We start from the raw sequence: 18,836 nt of genomic DNA on the forward strand, positions 1-18,836 counted from the left end.
TCCTATATTACGGCTTATGGCTAAGGCAAGATAGTCGATATGTGCAGACCACTTTAATTTAGTATCAATGTATACTCCCAAGTATTTTACTGTGTGTGCCCACCTCTGCCGTGCCAAAACTCTTTCAACGCACTCTTGCCTGCACAACTAAATAAAAGAAACAAAAAAGGTACATAGGAAAGACATGGTATTGCAGAACATGATTGGAATCCAGAACATGTGTGCAGCAAGTCCAAAGAGTGTGTGGTTTTCTGCAAAAGAACAACCAATAATCACATTTACAACATAACCAAGGATCAAATGCGGACATTGATGCGGACAGTTCACACATTGTACGAAATGCGGACACAAAATGCACATTTGCCAGATGCACATAAATTCCAATCAGCAGAAATGACAAGTTACAACTGGCATTTGTTCTGTTACAAATAAAGATAGCAATTACTGACCAGATGTGTTTTTGGCGCAGCGGTGGGACAAGTGGCCAGTCGGCTCACACTCGACTGGTTCCCGTCTGGTACATCAGCTGGATCACGCTCAGCTGGTGACACACAACAGTACAACCTATTACACCTGCCACTGCCCAAATGCACGAGGAAATGTACCAGTTTTACAATGTGCTAGATCTTAAGGCTCAAATACAAAGTAAATAATCTAAATTAGCAATATCAGCCCCAATGGCACGTGGAACTCGCGCCATAATTGCCGCAACGAGCGTAATGTCCACAATATATCAGTTGTCTAGCCACAGTTTATCAGTTTAATATCCACGGCCAACTGCTCATCATTGTCAGTGGCACAATAATCAAAAATACTGACCTTTCACCTTTCATTTCACGCAAACAGATCAGTGCCGGCTCATTCTCGGCAACTCCCTCGTGGCAAACTGTCGCTGATACAAACAACGCATCGGGGTTCGCCGCAAACGCCTATTTTTGCGAGATTCTCGTCCGATCGCCGCAACTAAATCAAAACAAGTCACAACATCCTCCCCCCAGTTTCGGAGGAAACTCCCTGAGCCGCATGAGCCATACACAGCGTCAGTTCACTGCCACAACGAACTACCTTCAGTACACAACACAGAAGGCCTGGTAGCCGCCAGCTCGAACACAAAGACCATCTTCTACGACACCAGAGTCGTTAATACTTCAGAGAGTTCATGGCCGAGGCGTCCGGAGCGCACGGCACACAACACAAACACTGTCTCACTGACGCCTAGCGCCACACCACGAGACGCGACACGAGCCGACGCGCGGCCCGCTCCGAATCACTCAGAGCCGCCGCTCGCCCTTCGATAACACAACACGCCATCCGATGCCCTCCGTCAGCTTCCGGCATCAGCGACGCGGCGAGCCGACCCCAGACGGCATGCAGCGCCAGCTCGAGCACGCAGAAGCCACGGCCCGCAGAGGTGAGTCCCCACGAACAGCATCCTGACCGCGCCGACCGCCGGTCACCAGCCAGCTCGGCGACACAGGACGCCGCCCGCTCCATCCAGACGTCCTCGGCGAACCGCGCGTCTGTCCAGCCGTGAGTCGCTCACCGGCGACCCGCCAGAAAGCTACAGACGTCCTCCTGCCCTCCGCCGTCGTCCACCAGTGTGTCCAGCCACCGCTGGCCAGCCTGGACGAGGAAAAGGACACTTAGGATGGATGGAACACAGGTGTATCATTAATGAATGCGGGCGGGAGAAGAAACAGGAAAACAAAATAAACTAAATAAACAATGGTTAAAAGTAGAGCAGTGCTGTTCAACGGTCGGCAATGGGCAGAGAGCTCATGTCAGCTCTTGGCATGCTGACTCAGTCATCTCCACTCTCCTCATACTCTCTGCCCCTCAAGTAGGCAGAGCTTTGTGCACGGGCGCTTGTAGGTACCCGTCGCGGTCCGGACCAATGCCGAACGTACGACCCCATCTCCACTTGTATACACTTCCTGTACAACTCCTAGGGGCCAGTAGCCCCGGGGAGTATCTTCTATCATCAGCAGAACTACGTCATCGACGACGAGATTGCGCGTGTCCCTGGTCCACTTCTTCCGAGCGATCAGTGTCGGTAGATATTCTTTGAGCCACCTGAGCCAGACTCGATTTGCAAGAGCCTGGCTCTGCCTCCACCGTTTTCGAGACATCTCATCGTTTTCTCCGAAGACTCCGGGGGGCAGAACGCCTCCGTTGGGCCTCGCACCGAGTAGAAAGTGGTTCGGACTTATTGACTCAGGATCGTTTCCATGACCAGACACGTAGGTCAGTGGTCTCGAGTTCACCTGGTACTCAACTTCGAGCACCACGGTGTGAAGGACATCATCGGGTACAATCTGGTTTCCCAGAACTGCTCGGAGAGCTCTCTTTACAGAGGCGACAAGTCTCTCCCAGATGCCTCCCATATGGCTGGCTGCTGGGGGGTTGAATTTCCACTGAATGTTGCGTTGTGACAAAGCGTCGCATATCTGCTCTTGGTTCCACGCTTTAATGTTCTCTCGCAGTTCCCTCTCTCCACCGACGAAGTTTGTTCCATTGTCGGACCATATGAGCTGTGGCCGACCGCGCCGCGCAATAAACCGGCGTAGCGCCATCAAGAACGAGCTCGTATCAAGAGCTTCGACAACCTCAAGATGAATCGCCCTGGTGGCTAAGCAGGTCGCTAGCATGATGTACCGTTTTTCGGTTTTCCGGAACTTCTTGACTCGGACCGGACCAAGGAAGTCGAGACCCACAGATGAAAATGGTCGGGACATGTCAAACCGCTCACCTGGTAGATCTGCCATCCTCGGGTTGACAGGCATGGCTCGTCTGTTCCGGCACACTGCGCATCGCCAGATAATTTTCTTCACAGTAGCCCGGGCTTTGGGCGTCCAGTATTTTTCCCTGAAGAGGTTGAGCGTGTGGTTGAGACCAGCATGAAGACACTGCTCATGTAGTTCAGTCACAATCAGGCGTGTGACGTGACTGTCTTGATGGAGAACGATCGGCTGGTGACAAACTTCAGCTGAAGCGTGTGTCAGACGACCTTCCACCCGTCTAAGTCCCTCGCTGTCTGTGACCAGCGACAGACCTGGTTGTGGCGTCACCCTCTCCAGCTTCTGGTCTTCCTTGATGATGAACCTTTCTGCTTCCAGCAGTTCTTCGACTGTCAGCTGTCCGCGTTTCTTGATCTTGGAGCGCGCGTTCGAGACGAACCTGTGGATCCAAGCAACCACGCGTCGATACTTGTTCCACGAGGAAAACGGCGCAGCGTCAACCAGAGGAGCTTCGGCCGCAGCTGCCGTACCGACAAAAGTGGTGGCCTCCTTCGCCGTCTTCTTCTTCAGCTCTGGTTCATCTGGCAGGAGAGCGGGCGTCTGAAGACTGGGCGGCCAGTCATCACGGTCTCTTCTGAGGAAGTCAGGCCCCCTCCACCATAGGTCGGAGGATTTGAGCAGAGCGACTGAGAGCCCACGAGAGCCTGCATCCGCCGGATTCTGCTTGCCAGGGACGTGCTTCCACTGAGACGGGTCGGTCGAGTCACGGATCTCCGACACTCGGTTCGCTACAAAGGTCTGAAATAGTCTGCTTTCGTTCGCTATGAACTGAAGGACTACTTGACTGTCAGTCCAGAATATGACGTCCTCAAACTCGTAGGTGAGCTCGTCTTGAATGGTCCTCGCTAATCTCACAGCGAGCACAGCGGCTTGGAGCTCCAAACGCACTATGGAAAGTTGTTTGAGCGGAGCGACCCTGGTCCTGGACATCACAAGGCTGACCGTATGCTGATCATTCACATCAGTCATCCGTGTGTACGCCACCGCAGCGAATGCGTCTTCAGATGCATCTGAAAATATGTGAAGCTGAACGCTTGTGACACCGCTGGTTGCGGACGCCTTCAGACAGCGTGGGACCCTGATGCGTTCGACTTCTGACAGCTCGTTCAGCCAAATCTTCCATTGGGACAACTCGGCGCCTGTAATCTCTTCATCCCAGTCAATCTTCAGAGTCCACAGTCTCTGGATCAAGATTTTCACCTTCAATAGGAATGGCGAAAGCAGTCCCAGAGGGTCGAACACAGTGGCTGCCGTCCTGACAACTCCTCTCTTCGTGGATGGTCCGGTTGAACTCCTCACTCGGATGCTCAAGGTGTCTTCTTTCGGCGACCACACACAACCGAGTGCCTTTCCTGCTTCGCTTTCACATGAAGTCACCGTTTTCTGTGTTTCGTCGCGGTCGTCTTCGGGTACATGTTGAAGGATCTCCGGGTGACTTGACCTCCATTTCGTTAGTCGAAAGCCTGCCTTTGCCAGCAGCGAGGTAACCTTTTCCATGACTGCCAGGGCTTCCTCAGGTGACCTTTCTGAACGAAGAAAATCGTCCACATAGAAGCTCGAGAACAGGGGTGGGTCACCTTCGGTGTCCTCTGCCTCGGTATCCACCGACAGAGCTCGGCGTAGGACGTAGTTTGCAATACAGGGACTGCATCTGGCACCAAATATTACAACAAGCATCTGGTAGAGGTCAGGTTTCCTCGTGGCATCCATGTCACGCCAGAGGAAGGACAAAGCTGGTTGATCCTCGGGTCGTACCTGAATCTGATGGAACATCTGGTAGATATCGGCTACCAGTGCGTACTGCTGTTCCCTGAATCGTAGAAGCACGCCTTGCAGGTTCTGCATTAGATCCGGCCCTTTCAGCAGCTCACCGTTCAGCGACGTTCCTCTGCTCTGTGCAGCTGCATCAAAAACCACTCTCGGTTTTGGTTTGTCTGGACGGATAACAGCATGATGCGGAAGAATCCATCGCTTCTTCTTTGTCTCTTCACTTTCCGCACTTGACAACTTCCGCGCATATCCCTGTTGCACGTAGCTCTCCAGTACTGCCTGATAGGCCTCTGCGCGCTCTGGATTCTTCTTCAGACTTCTTTCCAGAGATTCCAGCCGACCATGCGCCGACCCATAGTTGTCTGGCATTCTCCCTTGCTCATCTCGCCAGAGGAGCCCAACTTCGTACTTGCCGTCTTCACACCGCGTCGTCCTTTCTAGGATTCCCAGCGCCCTCTTGTCCTCCGGCGTCAGAGCCTGCTTATCTGTGCATGTCGTGCCGAAGGATTCCGTACTCCACCAGTCATTCATCATGCTCGACAGATCTTCATCTGACCGCTGGTGGGACGACTTGCTGATGAACATCACTTCGCGGTGGTGTCCTGGCACCATGCCAGCAAGCGATCCAGTCAGCGACCATCCGAAAGCTGTCCGGATGGCCACCGGTTCTCCAGGTCTGCCCACTCGTGCTTCTCGCTGAAGCACAGCCTCCAACACATTAGCGCCCAAGAGAAGTTCAACTTGTCCACCCGAGAGGTCAGGAATCGTGAGTCCTTCAAGATGTTTGAGACCGCGCAGCTGCCGGCGGTTCACGCTGGGTGCACGCACGTTTACTTTCTCGACTGAGAACGCTTCTGGCACGCATATCCTCTTCGAGCGATCCTGTGGTTCTCCCAGAGGAGAGAGCTCCAACTGGACTCGTCTTGACATTTTCTGTTCGCCGGCTGCTTCAACACTGTTAAGCCGGAGTGACTGAACCTCTCCAGCCACCTGTAGTTCATCGAGCAATGAGACGTTGCACAGCGAGGTCTGGGCACCTGGGTCCAGAAGCGCAAGGGTGTCCTTGAACTTCCCATCCGATCCATGTACACGCACTGGAACAACTTGGAGAAGAACAGAAGAGTGCTCTCCAGTAGCTTCTTGTCTCACGGACGCGATGGTTGCTTCGTTGGCCGACTTTCTGACTTCTCCAGCACCATTCACCGGCAACGTGGTCGGCCTTCGCACTCTCCTGCTTCCGTGTAGTAGTCGGTTGTGGCGAAACGTGCATCCTTCGATGCCACATGTCCGTGCAGTCCTGCAGCCTCGACTTCGGTGACCAGCTCGAAGGCAGCTGAAACAAAGGCCACTACGAGCAACAACTTCAGCCCTCTCATCTGGTGTCAGTGCCCGAAACTGCTCACATGACCAGAGCCCGTGAGTTCCTCCACAGATTACACAGACCCTCTCACCTGATCTGGAGCTGGCGGTGGTTGTTGTTACAAACAACCCGACATTCTTCTGCTGCCTGGTCGTTGATGCAGATGGAGCTGATGCTTCACATCGAAGTAGCACTGCCACCTGCGTGCGCAGCCACTCATCAAATTCAGTCAGAGTGGGCCGCTCCAACCCAAGAGTGTGCTCTGCCCATGATTTCCTGAGATCAAGGGGAAGCTTGCTGACCATCCGCCTCAGATTTTCGCACGACTGCAGGTCACCCTCAAACTTCATTGTCTTCAGAGTGGTGCATGCCCCATGAACTGCACCATGGTACTTCTCCAGCGACTTTGCATCAAAAGCCTTAGGAGGTGCGCAGCTGAAGACAGCTTTCAGAGTCGCATGCACAATGTCCACCTCTTGTCCATATCTCTCCTTGAGAGCCTTCAGCGCATCAGAGTAAGAGCTCCCGTCACATATCATGCCTCCGATGAGTGCCCTTGCTGATCCAGAGACAGAATTTTGGAGATGTGCCATCTTCTCATCATTGGTCAAGTCCTGCCTATCAACCATGGCCGAGAAGAGGGAGTGCCACCTTGGCCAATCCTCCACTGACCCACTGAAGGTCGGCAGCTTCAGCCGAGGCAAGCTGTGATAGAAGAGTTGATTTTCTGTTGCCATTTTATCTGCAGTGATTCTTCTCTTGCCCACTTTCTGCTTGGCTTCCTGACCATTTTCCTGCTGTTCCTGCTGTTCAGCTACAACAAAATCCTCCCTTCTATCCCAAGCCAGCTCATTCTCCGCTGCTCTCGTCAATTCTGTCTTCAACTTCGCAGCATTCAAGGCATCCTGCTTTTCCTGAAGCTGTCGCTCTCGACGAAGACTCTGCTCTTCTTCTTCTCTCTGCAGGCGGATCTGCAACTGCTTGAGCTCCATTTCTCGAACCTTGTTCTCTACTTCAGCCATCCTGGTGGCATGCTGAGCTGCAGCTTTCGACGATGCAGACGAATGCGCCACTGCCGACACAGAGGGGGTTTCATCCGCTCGGCCCTTGAGATGAGCCTCAACTCTCTCAACCGCAAGTCGGTGCTCCTCTGTTGCTTCCTCTCCATATACCTCACACTTGCGTCTCTCATCTTCATCTTCCAGTGACAACCCATACTTCTCATTGACCTCCAGGAGCGCTTGAAGAGCAACGTCCAGGTCTTTGAGTACCGAGCAGAGCTCCCTCTTACTTCCCGCAGTGTCAACAAGTACAAAAGCCCTCCTCCTGGTCCTGGTTAGATTTCCCTTCCTGAGGGCACGCTCGCTCTTGAGTGACATCTTCTCCTTGAGCAGTTCACCCACAGCAAATGTCCATCAAATTTGTACTTTCAAAGCACTTCACATCACATCAATGAATCTTTGAAACTTCAAACACATCTGAAAACTGTGCCCACCTCTGCCGTGCCAAAACTCTTTCAACGCACTCTTGCCTGCACAACTAAATAAAAGAAACAAAAAAGGTACATAGGAAAGACATGGTATTGCAGAACATGATTGGAATCCAGAACATGTGTGCAGCAAGTCCAAAGAGTGTGTGGTTTTCTGCAAAAGAACAACCAATAATCACATTTACAACATAACCAAGGATCCAATGCGGACATTGATGCGGACAGTTCACACATTGTACGAAATGCGGACACAAAATGCACATTTGCCAGATGCACATAAATTCCAATCAGCAGAAATGACAAGTTACAACTGGCATTTGTTCTGTTACAAATAAAGATAGCAATTACTGACCAGATGTGTTTTTGGCGCAGCGGTGGGACAAGTGGCCAGTCGGCTCACACTCGACTGGTTCCCGTCTGGTACATCAGCTGGATCACGCTCAGCTGGTGACACACAACAGTACAACCTATTACACCTGCCACTGCCCAAATGCACGAGGAAATGTACCAGTTTTACAATGTGCTAGATCTTAAGGCTCAAATACAAAGTAAATAATCTAAATTAGCAATATCAGCCCCAATGGCACGTGGAACTCGCGCCATAATTGCCGCAACGAGCGTAATGTCCACAATATATCAGTTGTCTAGCCACAGTTTATCAGTTTAATATCCACGGCCAACTGCTCATCATTGTCAGTGGCACAATAATCAAAAATACTGACCTTTCACCTTTCATTTCACGCAAACAGATCAGTGCCGGCTCATTCTCGGCAACTCCCTCGTGGCAAACTGTCGCTGATACAAACAACGCATCGGGGTTCGCCGCAAACGCCTATTTTTGCGAGATTCTCGTCCGATCGCCGCAACTAAATCAAAACAAGTCACAACACTGTGTGTTCCTTTTTTATAGAGTCATTATTTAATTGTATGTCTAGATCAAATTCATTGCTTGCGTTACTGTATATTTGATATATGGTGTTTTGAGTGTTAAGGGTAAGCTTGTTCATTTGTAGCCAGGAGCAGATAAGTTTAGCTTCGCAGATAATGATATTTTCAAGGCTCTTTTTGTTTGTTGCTTCAAAGAAAATCGCGGTATCATCTGCATAAAGGAGAAATTTTACGTATGTTTTATTAGTGATGTTTGGTAAATCGTTAATATAAAGAAGAAATAGCAGTGGACCTAATATGGAGCCTTGAGGAACCCCAATTTTTACTTTTTTGAAATCTGATTTGATTTCCTGGTACTCCACACATTGTAATCTGTTCGTTAGGTATGATTCAATAAGATGTAGCGATGCACCACCAAATCCATAAATCTGTAATTTTTTCTAGTAAACTGGAATGATCAACAGTATCAAAGGCTTTCTTTAGATCCAAATAAATACCACAGGTAATTTTGCCAGCTTCCAGTGAAGTAGTGATGTAGTCTTGGAGCAAAAGTAAGGGCATGTAGGTAGATTTATTTTTTTGAAAACCAAATTGAGACCGATTTAGAATTTGGGCATCATGAAGGTATCTTGTCATTCTTATGTATATGATCTTTTCAAGTATTTTAGACAGGTATGGTAGAATGCTTATAGGCCTATAGTTACTAAATAACTTCTTATCCCCAGATTTATAAATCGGTTTTACCACTGCAATTTTCAGTGCCTCAGGAAAGACTCCAGCACTTAAGCATAAATTAATAAAGTGCACTAGTGCGTGAATGATAGATGAATATGTTCCTTTGAAAATTGATGCATTTATTATGTCTATCCCAGCTCCTGTGTTTTTCGTAGTCTTAACTATTTGTATTAATTCATCAGAATTGGTTTCCTCAAGGGTGTCAAAAGAGTAGTTTGGTTGTGGGACAATATATCTAAATGGGTCCAAGCTGCTAGAGGGGATCTTATGCTGTAGCTGTTCACCAACATCGATAAAGAATTTATTGAAAGACTTTGCAATATCTTCTTTACCATCGATAATATCTCCATTTGGTAGAGTAAATTCTAGTGATATTTGTTGACTGGTTTTGTTCCCTTTAGTGATACTGTTAAGAAGCTGCCACATTTTTTTAATTTGCCTTGTTGGCCTGTAATTGGTTTTGAAAATAAATTCTTTTTGAAGTTCGAATTACTTCATTTAGCTTGTTTCTATATGCGGCATATGTTGTACTATTTTCGACTGTAGGGTTCTTATATTTTTTGACAAAGAGTGTATGCTTTCTGTTAATAGAGGCCAGAATGGCGGGAGTGATCCATGGCTTGATGGAACTGCGTTTGCGATTTTGCATCACTATTTTGCTGTATTTGTCGATTCCTTTCTGATAGGCATTTATGATTGCATTACAGGCTTCATTGGGGTCTAATATGGTGTTGTAATCGCAGAGCTCCTGAGAAAGAAAATGCGATAACTCCTCCATTTTGTTTTTGTCAAAAACTGAGTAAGGAGTAGCTGTCTTCGTTCTGTTGGAAGAGAAGGTTGCACACGATACAAATATGGGGAAATGGTCAGAGATGTCATCATATATGATCCCGGATTTATTTATGAAATCTATTGTGTTGCAAAAAATATTGTCTATAAGAGAAAGTTTGTTGTCTGAAAGGCGAGTAGTTTTGCTTATTGTTGGTAAATATTCAAAAGTCAGAAGTTTGTTAAAAAGGCGTGGCATTGGTTATCTTTATGTACCAAAAATAAGTCCAAATTAAAGTCGCCACACAAGAAGGCAGTTTTGTTTAGTTCATCTATTTTTTCTAGGCAAATGATAAGTTCTTTCATGAAAAGGTCATGATCAGCCCCTGGTGGTTTGTATGCTTGGCTTACAATAAACGTGAAATTTGAAGACATCTGACATTGATCATTAAAATTTCCTGAGTTAGATCGTCGATGTGAATTTCTGATGATTTTGTTATGAATTCATCGTTCAAATATACTATGACACCTCCACCCGTTTTTGACTGTCGGTTTTTGAAATATCCGGTGTATCCAGCTAGTTGGCGGAGAGGTATCATGCTATCTGATAGCCATGATTCAGATACACAAACTACATGCCAATTAATGGCTGAAGATTCTACAAAATGTTGGAATTCCTCGAACTTCATGTCAGAAAGAATTGATCTGACATTAGTGTGTAAAATGTTGAGATGTTTTCTGTCTAAGTCTGAAGATAAATTTGTATTTTTATAATAATTACAATTTTGTCTAATGTATTCATATTTTTCATGCGTCACTTCCAGATCACTTGATGCTACATTTACAAAAGGATTAAACTTTTTGTTGAGCTGATCTGGAAGTTCCTTGCACGTTAGAGCGCTCATTTAATTTGAGATAGTAATCAGCTATGGAGTGACCTCCAAAAACCTTTAAGTCAAAATTTATTTGGCACTCAGTGCTGTTCTGGAGGTCCAGGACACCGATCAACCATGCAGTAAGTTTCGGTTGACAATAAAATTCAATATGAATGGTTAGGACCTGTTGGGACCACACACACAAAAAAAAACAGCTCAGCGGGTCACCAGTCGCGAAACCGCCCCCGGCAGACCCCTGGGCAGACCGAACGCCCGCTAGGCCCCGAACACATCCAACCGCATCGGACATCCGCTAACAAGTGCAGAAGCAGGCCCGAGCCCCGCCAGCAGCCGCAGAACCCGCGAACCCCCGTCCACCAAGCCGCGAACCCAAGAACTGGGGTGGCGGCTGTCTGGCAACCGCCGAGGTCCCGACGAGCGTCCGCACGACCGGGCCCGCAGCCATACACCGTCAGACATCCGATGCGCCCGCACACAAGCGGAGGCATGCTCATTAATTGCTCAAGGCACAAGGATGCCAACCGATCCGGAGCAGATCCGCAACCGTTAGACCGAAGTCGTCCTAAGTTTGACGGACGTGAAATAGTTTACATCATCCTTGATTATTGTCGCGCGGCAGTGGCAAAGAGAGGCATCGAATATATCACGTGACTTGTATCAGTCACATGGAAATACAGCAAAGAAAAATAATGAATAAATTATTTTTTTTTTGTATTTTATGTTTTTTTTTTGTATTTTTGTATGCTCAAAACAATGAAACACTAGAGACAGAATGAGCTCAAGCAATACAACATCACATGTAAGGCCACATGATCCCACTCATGCTACCACACAGAATCAATCTTTGTGATGGTTAAACAAGACAAACAAAGTAACAGTTTACTTCAGTGATGCAGTTTACCAGGTAGGTGAATAGAGTGCAGGGTGTATAGGCAGTTGGGCTGGATTAGCTCACTTGAAACATTTTTCAATTCAGCTTATTTCAATTTAGACCAGTCTCATCATCGGTGCCAGAGCAAGTACATGTTCAGTAGCATGTGGGTTGGTAGCTAAAAAACGCTCCACCCTGGATAGCTGTGCCATCATTGATGTATTATTTGGGAGTGCTGCACCCATTGACATAGACCCCAATTACCCATCTCACAAAGACCAACTGCTTCCATGTTGGTGCTGCAGGCAAACAACAGTTCCCATAAATGCCTACTCATCCATGTGACTGGACTCAGCAATTCAATGTTGACACCAGTCAGCATCCAAACACCGCACAGCTTGACCCTGGCTGAGAGGCCAAAGTGGCCTATGATTATTATACAAGTATGAGTATGGCTAGCCCCCCAGTGCCCAAGGTTAAAACAGTTTAAAACAGCCTATCTGCCAGGCTCATGCTCTTGCAGCATGCATTCATTCATGTTGGTTAAAACAGCCTTTCTGCCAGGCTCATGCTTATTCAGCATGCAGACATTCTTTCACGCACACAACCACTCGCATAGTTCCACGCAGCTTCAATAGCTCAATGGCGAAGCTGGCAGAAGTATGTCTGGGGGGCTATTTATTATGCTCATAGTCAAGCATGAGTTATATCTAATAGCTAGGGCCAGCTGCGCGGCCATGACTCTCCTGCATCTCAGAATGCAGTGTCCAGGCTGCAGTATCGCATTCCACCATTACCTGTTTTCCTTGCAGTTTGTGAAACTGTGAGCCATGTCATAGTACTGCATCTCCTTAGTCAGAACAGCACTTTGCTTACTTCATGTTTGCTCTGGACTTACCCTTCTGACGATGGGTGTCTGTTTTGATTTCTGCTATCTCCTCTAGGTCAGCTGTGCGCTTGACCACAAGGTCCCGTGGGATGGCCTGAAGGGTCTGGGACCTCAGAAATCTACCCTGGTTGGGTTGTTGGTCAGACTTGAGCGGAGCAGCATTCATGGCATCCAGGATTTCCTGTTCATTGTACCATGGCTGGATCCTGGCATATCTTTTATCAGCTGAGTCCCTTGCTAGGATGACTCCATTTTTTGTATGGAAGTTGAGGACCTGCTGCTTGGCACGCATGTCCCCCAGATATTTGACCATGCGGGCTCTTTTGTCCGTCAAGTTTTCATGGACACTCTTTGAAGTCACCTGTTTGGTTAAATTTGGCCTGGTATACTGCATCCCTGTCATCAAGGTCCTGAAATTTAATGAGGATCCTTTTTTTTTTGTTTCTTAGGCGGTGGCAGGCTGAAGTTGCCCCTTTCAGGTTTACATTGAGTTTTTCTTTGATGAGTTTGAGAGCAGTCTCACGTGTCTCCGCCGGAGACTCATCATGTTAACCCTCTGGCACTCCCTCCCCACCTAGGATCAATGAGGTTTTTCTGTTGTATTGCTCGGCCTCATCTAGAGCCCACTCCAGTTTGGTTACTTTTTCACTCAAATTTTTGTTCTCTGCTTGAAGAGCCATGATATCTCTTTTCATACCTGCTGTTTCCTTTTCCACTGCCTCTGCTATGAGAGCACTAATCTGGTCCATAGTCACAACTGCCATGTTACCAGCGCCCTAGACCTCCAAAATTTATTACCTACAGCCTACACCAGAAAAAAAGACAAACGTGACGCTACTGTGTATCAGAAATAGAACTACTTAAATGGCTTTCAGTATAAATCAGAAATGAGCAATAAATTGAAACCAGTAACGCAAGCACTAACTATTTGAAATTAATATCTCAACACTCAACAGTGACTATATCGTCAATACTCCCGTTGATCAGCTGCGCCGCAATCGCCGAAGTACGGACAGGTCCGACCCGTGCGAGCGCCGCGAACGAAGTGGCAAACTATCGAAACGCAAACTATCGAAACGCAAAATATCGAAAGACAAAATATCGAAAGACAAAATATTGAAAGACAAAATATCGAAAGGCAAAATATCGAAAGACAAAATATTGAAAGACAAAATATCGAAAGACAAAATATCGAAAAGGCTAAATATCGAACGCAGAATATCGAAAAGACAAAATATCGAACGCAAAATATCGAACAGACAAAATATCGAACGCAAAATATCGAAAAGGCAAAATATCGAACGCAAAATATCGAAAAGGCAAAATATCGAACGCAAAATATCGAAAAGACAAAATAACGAACGCAAAGTGTCGAAAAGGTAAAATATCGACTTGAAATGGCCCTCTGCGGACTCCTTAGAGCTCTGTCGAACTCATCGGGCCCTCTGTTATATGTAGGCCTCAAAGAGCAATCAGCGGGTCCATGACAGACTTGGAAAACTCTGATATTTTTTTTGAAGATCTCAGCAGTGGCGGCGGAAGGTAATTTCGGATGGGGGTGCAAAGTTTTCTCAAGGGGCCCCTCTGGAAGTTTGGCCCCCCGATATTTTTTAGAGTGATTATCATTGCTTTATGAAAAACGAAGATTTTGGAAAACTATACCCAAACACACAAGTTCTGCAAAATATTTGAAATTACAGTGTACCTATCTCAAATAAAGCATAACGAAGCAAATGCAGCTAGTTTTCATCATCTAATCTTGTTTTAGTCTAGCCACCACCCTCAGCATCTCAACCCACTTTTCTGGATCCGCAGTGGACCATTAAGGGCCCTACGAGACCGTTCTTAGAAGACCGTGTTTAAAAGCCCCTTGGAAACCGACCCCTTAGAGGCTCCTCCAGAGACCTACATGACTCCCCAGACCGAATGAGCCCTCCGACCAGGGTCGGTCCCTCAGAAGTTGCTGAAGGGTTTCAGAAAGCAGTATACTCGTAGGATTGAAAGGCTTTTGATGGCTCTCAGAGACTTGCATCGGACCCAAAAAAGCCTGCATGGAAGTACAAAAATTGACGCATGCAAGGGATCTTGGACGACAATTGTTGTTTGTTAATTTTGGATGACAGATGTTAACTAAGAAGGAATAGACCCTTGCTGCTATAGATACCCACAAACATAAAAATGCACGATTTATGGGCGACGCAATGAAATTAAAATGATGTTAACCCGCGCCTGACTGGGGTATATTCCATAACACAACTGACTGGGGGGGGGCTATTTAGAGCCCCCCCCCCTCCTATCTCCGAAGCTACTGGACCGATTTTCAAAACTCAAACGGTGTTTGATTGCAGTGGCGGATCCAGGGGAGGGCAAATAGGGCAATTGCCCTCCACAAAGGACATCATTTTTAACATTACGTCTATGGCAGTGCATGAAAAGAAACAATTGTGATGGTTTGCCCCTCCCAAAACTCTGGTTTGGATCCGCCTATGTTTGATAGCCCCGGAAGATCTGTCGAGCGAAACCTAATTTCGACAGAGTTCGACAGAGCTCTAAGCAGTCCGCAGAGGGCCATTTCAAGTCGATATTTTACCTTTTCGACGCTTTGCGTTCGTTATTTTGTCATTTCGATATTTTGCGTTCGATATTTTGCCTTTTCGATATTCTGCGTTCGATATTCTGCCTTTTCGATATTTTGCGTTCGATATTTTGTCTGTTCGATATTTTGCGTTCGATGTTTTGTCTTTTCGATACTCTGCGTTCGATATTTTGCCTTTTCGATATTCTGCGTTCCATATTTTGCATTTTCGATATTTTGTCTGTTCGATATTTTGCGTTCGATATTTTGTCTTTTCGATATTCTGCGTTCGATATTTTGCCTTTTCGATATTTTGTCTTTCGATATTTTGTCTTTCGATGTTTTTGTCTTTCGATATTTTGTCTTTCGATATTTTGCGTTTCGATATTTTGCTTTCGATATTATGCTATTCGATATTTTGCGAGTTCGATATTTTGCAATTCGATATTATGCAGTTCGGTATTTTGCGATGTCGATATTTTGCGATGTCGATATTTTGCGGTTCGATATTTTGCGATTTCGATATTTTGCGCATTCGATATTTTTCTTTCGATACTCTGCCACTTCGATAATTGGTCTTCGATGTTTTGCTATTCGATATTTTGTCCGGAACCCAATTTGAACATGTGGGGCAATTTGAACATAGTGTGAATAACACAAAATTACGGAAAACCCATAAGTGGCATGACAATAAGACCAATGAGAGAAATTATCGTAACTAAAAGGCTATCATATGAACGGGGTTTAAAATTTCAGGGAATGAAGATGTTGACGCACAGTGTAAAAAATCAATTTCGCAAGGATAAACGCCTAACAACACGTCATTGCAACTTCATTGCAGCGCAAAATCTTGCATTGCTAGCGCCTAATACGCAACGGCTTTTGTTGTACAATGACCTAATTAGTGCCTTCAATCCAAGAAATTTGCTTTTGAACCCTGTTTTCAAAAATGGCAAAATAACTTTTAGCATGTGGTAATTTGAACATAGTGTGAGAATTTCAATGAAGACAGGGATAGCTCCGAAAAAACAACGCTCCCAGTTTCTTTTTTTTTGCCAATATCTTCGACCCAAAGCAGTAGCAGATAAGTGATGCCAGCTTTAGAAAATTTACGTCCAATATCCGTCTAATGTCCGGCATTTTCGTTGATATTCCGTCCAAAAATGTTAAAGTCAACTATTTGTCCAAATGTGTCCGAAAATTATGCAGCTATCAACACTCAAAACCGTCATTTATATTGTTTATCATGTAATTTTACCAGCCGAAAAGTGTTCATTATATTGAGAGCTTAACAAGCTTTCCATTCGCCAATCAATGCTACGCACGATTACTTGATAAAAATGCTTAAGTGTGGCGGGCCATTGTCCAATGCTGTCCAGACTACTATACCTTTGCGCAATCAATTCCGAATTGGACATTATAAAGAATCGGAACTCTGAATGTCCAGGTTCCGATTGGCACCACTATAACAGATGAAGTAAGGTTTGGTAGAGTTTTTATCGAACGGAGATGATAGACGTTCTGTTAATTGAAGAGAGGCGAATTCTGTTAACTGACCGGTGTGCAGCGTGCAGATATTGATACTCTTCAACTGTTAATTACCCCACGCTGGGGCAATTTGAACACACCGTGACTTGGTGGAGAAGTGATGCTATGCTATTCAAGGTATGCTCGGCTCGTCCAAAAATGAGGCTTGCATGGTAAAAGCAAGTGACACATGCGCTACTGAAACAGTTTTTCTTCATCCAGGGTTGAGCTGGAATTTGGTACAACGGAGAAGACGTACAAATATGTTCAAATTATCCCACACCACCCTATAACTCGGTTAAAGCCAAGATTGAAGCGGGGCTGCTTAGTGACCATAATTTCGTCGTGTTGAGCATTGACATGTCAGTCGAGCCACGTGGATTCGGAATATGGAGATTTAAACCGCGCCCTGCTGGGGGGGGGGGGGTGTGTTTGAACACCCCCCTTGTGGTTTTTCGCGAATATCTCAAAAATGGCGGCGCGGAGCGCCGCCGTTTTTGGTACACCTTATCATACATCAATTCTACACATGTTGTAAAAAATTCAGACCAAGGTCATTCAAGGTCAGGTCACCAGGTCACTTGAAGTGACCTCACCTCATAAAAAGTTTCAATGTCTGTCATAGCTACACCGAGTGACCGATCGCTTTGAAACTTTCAGCGATTGCTAAGAGCAATAGCATGTACAAAATGTATATCTCAGAATTTTGATATCGATGACCTAAGGTCAGGTCAATTTTGCGACCTCCCCATTATAAGTCAATGGGAGAAAATTGAAATGCGCCTCTTTTGGACGAAAGACATTATAAACACTCCCAAACACTGAATTACAAGTGGTTTAGACACACTGAACATGAAAATGGTGTCCGTGACCCCTGTTTATGCCCTGAGGTCATCTTAGGTCACGAATGGTATCTAACAGTTTTTCGCGAATAACTTTTGATAGAGGCATGCTAGAGCGATGAAAACGCCTTAGATGTGTTCAGCTCGACGATACGGATCGACTGATATGCAACATGACCCTTTCCGGTCAGGTCATGACCTTGACCTGAGGTCAAATTTTCAAGTTGACCTTTCAAGGTCAAGATATAGTTCATTCGATGCGTCTTGACGAGAGGAACACGATGCCGGTAACAGTAAGCTCGTACAAGGCTTGGGTCAAAAGTTATTGCAGGAAAACTGTTTCCGAAAAAATCGGCTATTTTTGCAGTTTTTGCCCCCTGCAGGCAAAACCGTTGACGTTAGGTCAAATCTGAAAAGATTACTCAGAAAGGGCGTTAATAGGGCTATCGAATGCGCTTTTCCGCGGCGCTGTGGCTCTATTGGTTCCCGAGTTATGCGTTGGCTTCTTGGAAATTTTCGACATTCGACCTGGAAATCGGCGAAATTTTGCCTTCAATGACCTCTGGTGACCTGACCTTTGACCTGACCAAAAAATTGACCGAAGTGATTTCCTCATTATTTTTGACGCTCTTTCGAACGCCGCCTTCCGCGTATCGCTACGTGGCCCAGGAGCCGAGTTAGAAGGGGGGTGTTCAAACACCCCCCCCCCCGCAGGGCGTGGAAATCCAGGACCCCCAGCCGGGCGCGAGTTAATAACAACCTATTGAAAGATGACATTTATGTTAGATCAGTAAAAGATGAGATAAGAAAAGCGGTTAATAAGATAGGAGAATATGATGACGATATGCATAAGGGTATTTTAGTGGAAATGATGCTTAGTAGAATCAGAGTAATTTCAATTACCTAAGCGTAGCAGAACATTAGCTCGCGAGATAAGAAAGGAAGAGAATGCAATTTATTACAAATTATGTGACTTAGATGCCAAATTGGCGCAGGCACCATGCGAACAGGTGAGAAGTGAATATGTAAGGACACGCAGCCGATTGGAAGAGATTAAACAAGAAAGTGGAAAATCGGCTCTTATTGCTTCACGAGCAAGGTGGATAGAAGAGGGCGAAAAGTCAACAAAGTACTTTACTCGAATGGTGGAACAACGTGCTGCGCAAAAGAATATCACCGCAATTAAGGAGATAGACGGTAGCACAGTTAGGGGCAATAAAGCAATCTTAACCCTCGCCCGCACATGCCATTTTCCCATCCTAGAACGCACTTGGGGGGGGGGGGGGTTGCCACCCCCCCGCGCCATTTCGTTCCTATTGGAGATAGAGCCTAGCAGTAAAGACCAAAAAGATTCTTTGGGAAGAGACGAATCCAATGATACCAGTTTTACCTTCTCAGATCAGTCATTGACCTTTCAGGGCAGGTCAA

General features: G+C 46.3%; 1 protein-coding gene and 1 long non-coding RNA gene across 3 annotated transcripts in view; one reads left to right on the forward strand and one right to left on the reverse strand.

The window, feature by feature from the left end:
* The window catches only part of LOC122378894 (protein strawberry notch homolog 1-like), a 550,127-nt gene that overhangs the window by 51,630 nt on the left and 479,661 nt on the right, over positions 1–18,836 (forward strand). The window lies entirely within an intron of this gene.
* Positions 152–8,267, reverse strand: LOC122378895. Its single transcript, XR_006256102.1, has 3 exons — positions 7,770–8,267; positions 820–1,623; positions 152–541 (listed from the first exon to the last, which is right to left on the reverse strand). It is a non-coding gene; the product is annotated as an uncharacterized LOC122378895 (long non-coding RNA).

The sequence above is a fragment of the Amphibalanus amphitrite genome, unplaced genomic scaffold, assembly GCF_019059575.1.
Source record: "Amphibalanus amphitrite isolate SeventyFive unplaced genomic scaffold, NRLGWU_Aamphi_draft 000067F_arrow, whole genome shotgun sequence".
NCBI lineage: Eukaryota > Metazoa > Arthropoda > Thecostraca > Balanomorpha > Balanidae > Amphibalanus > Amphibalanus amphitrite.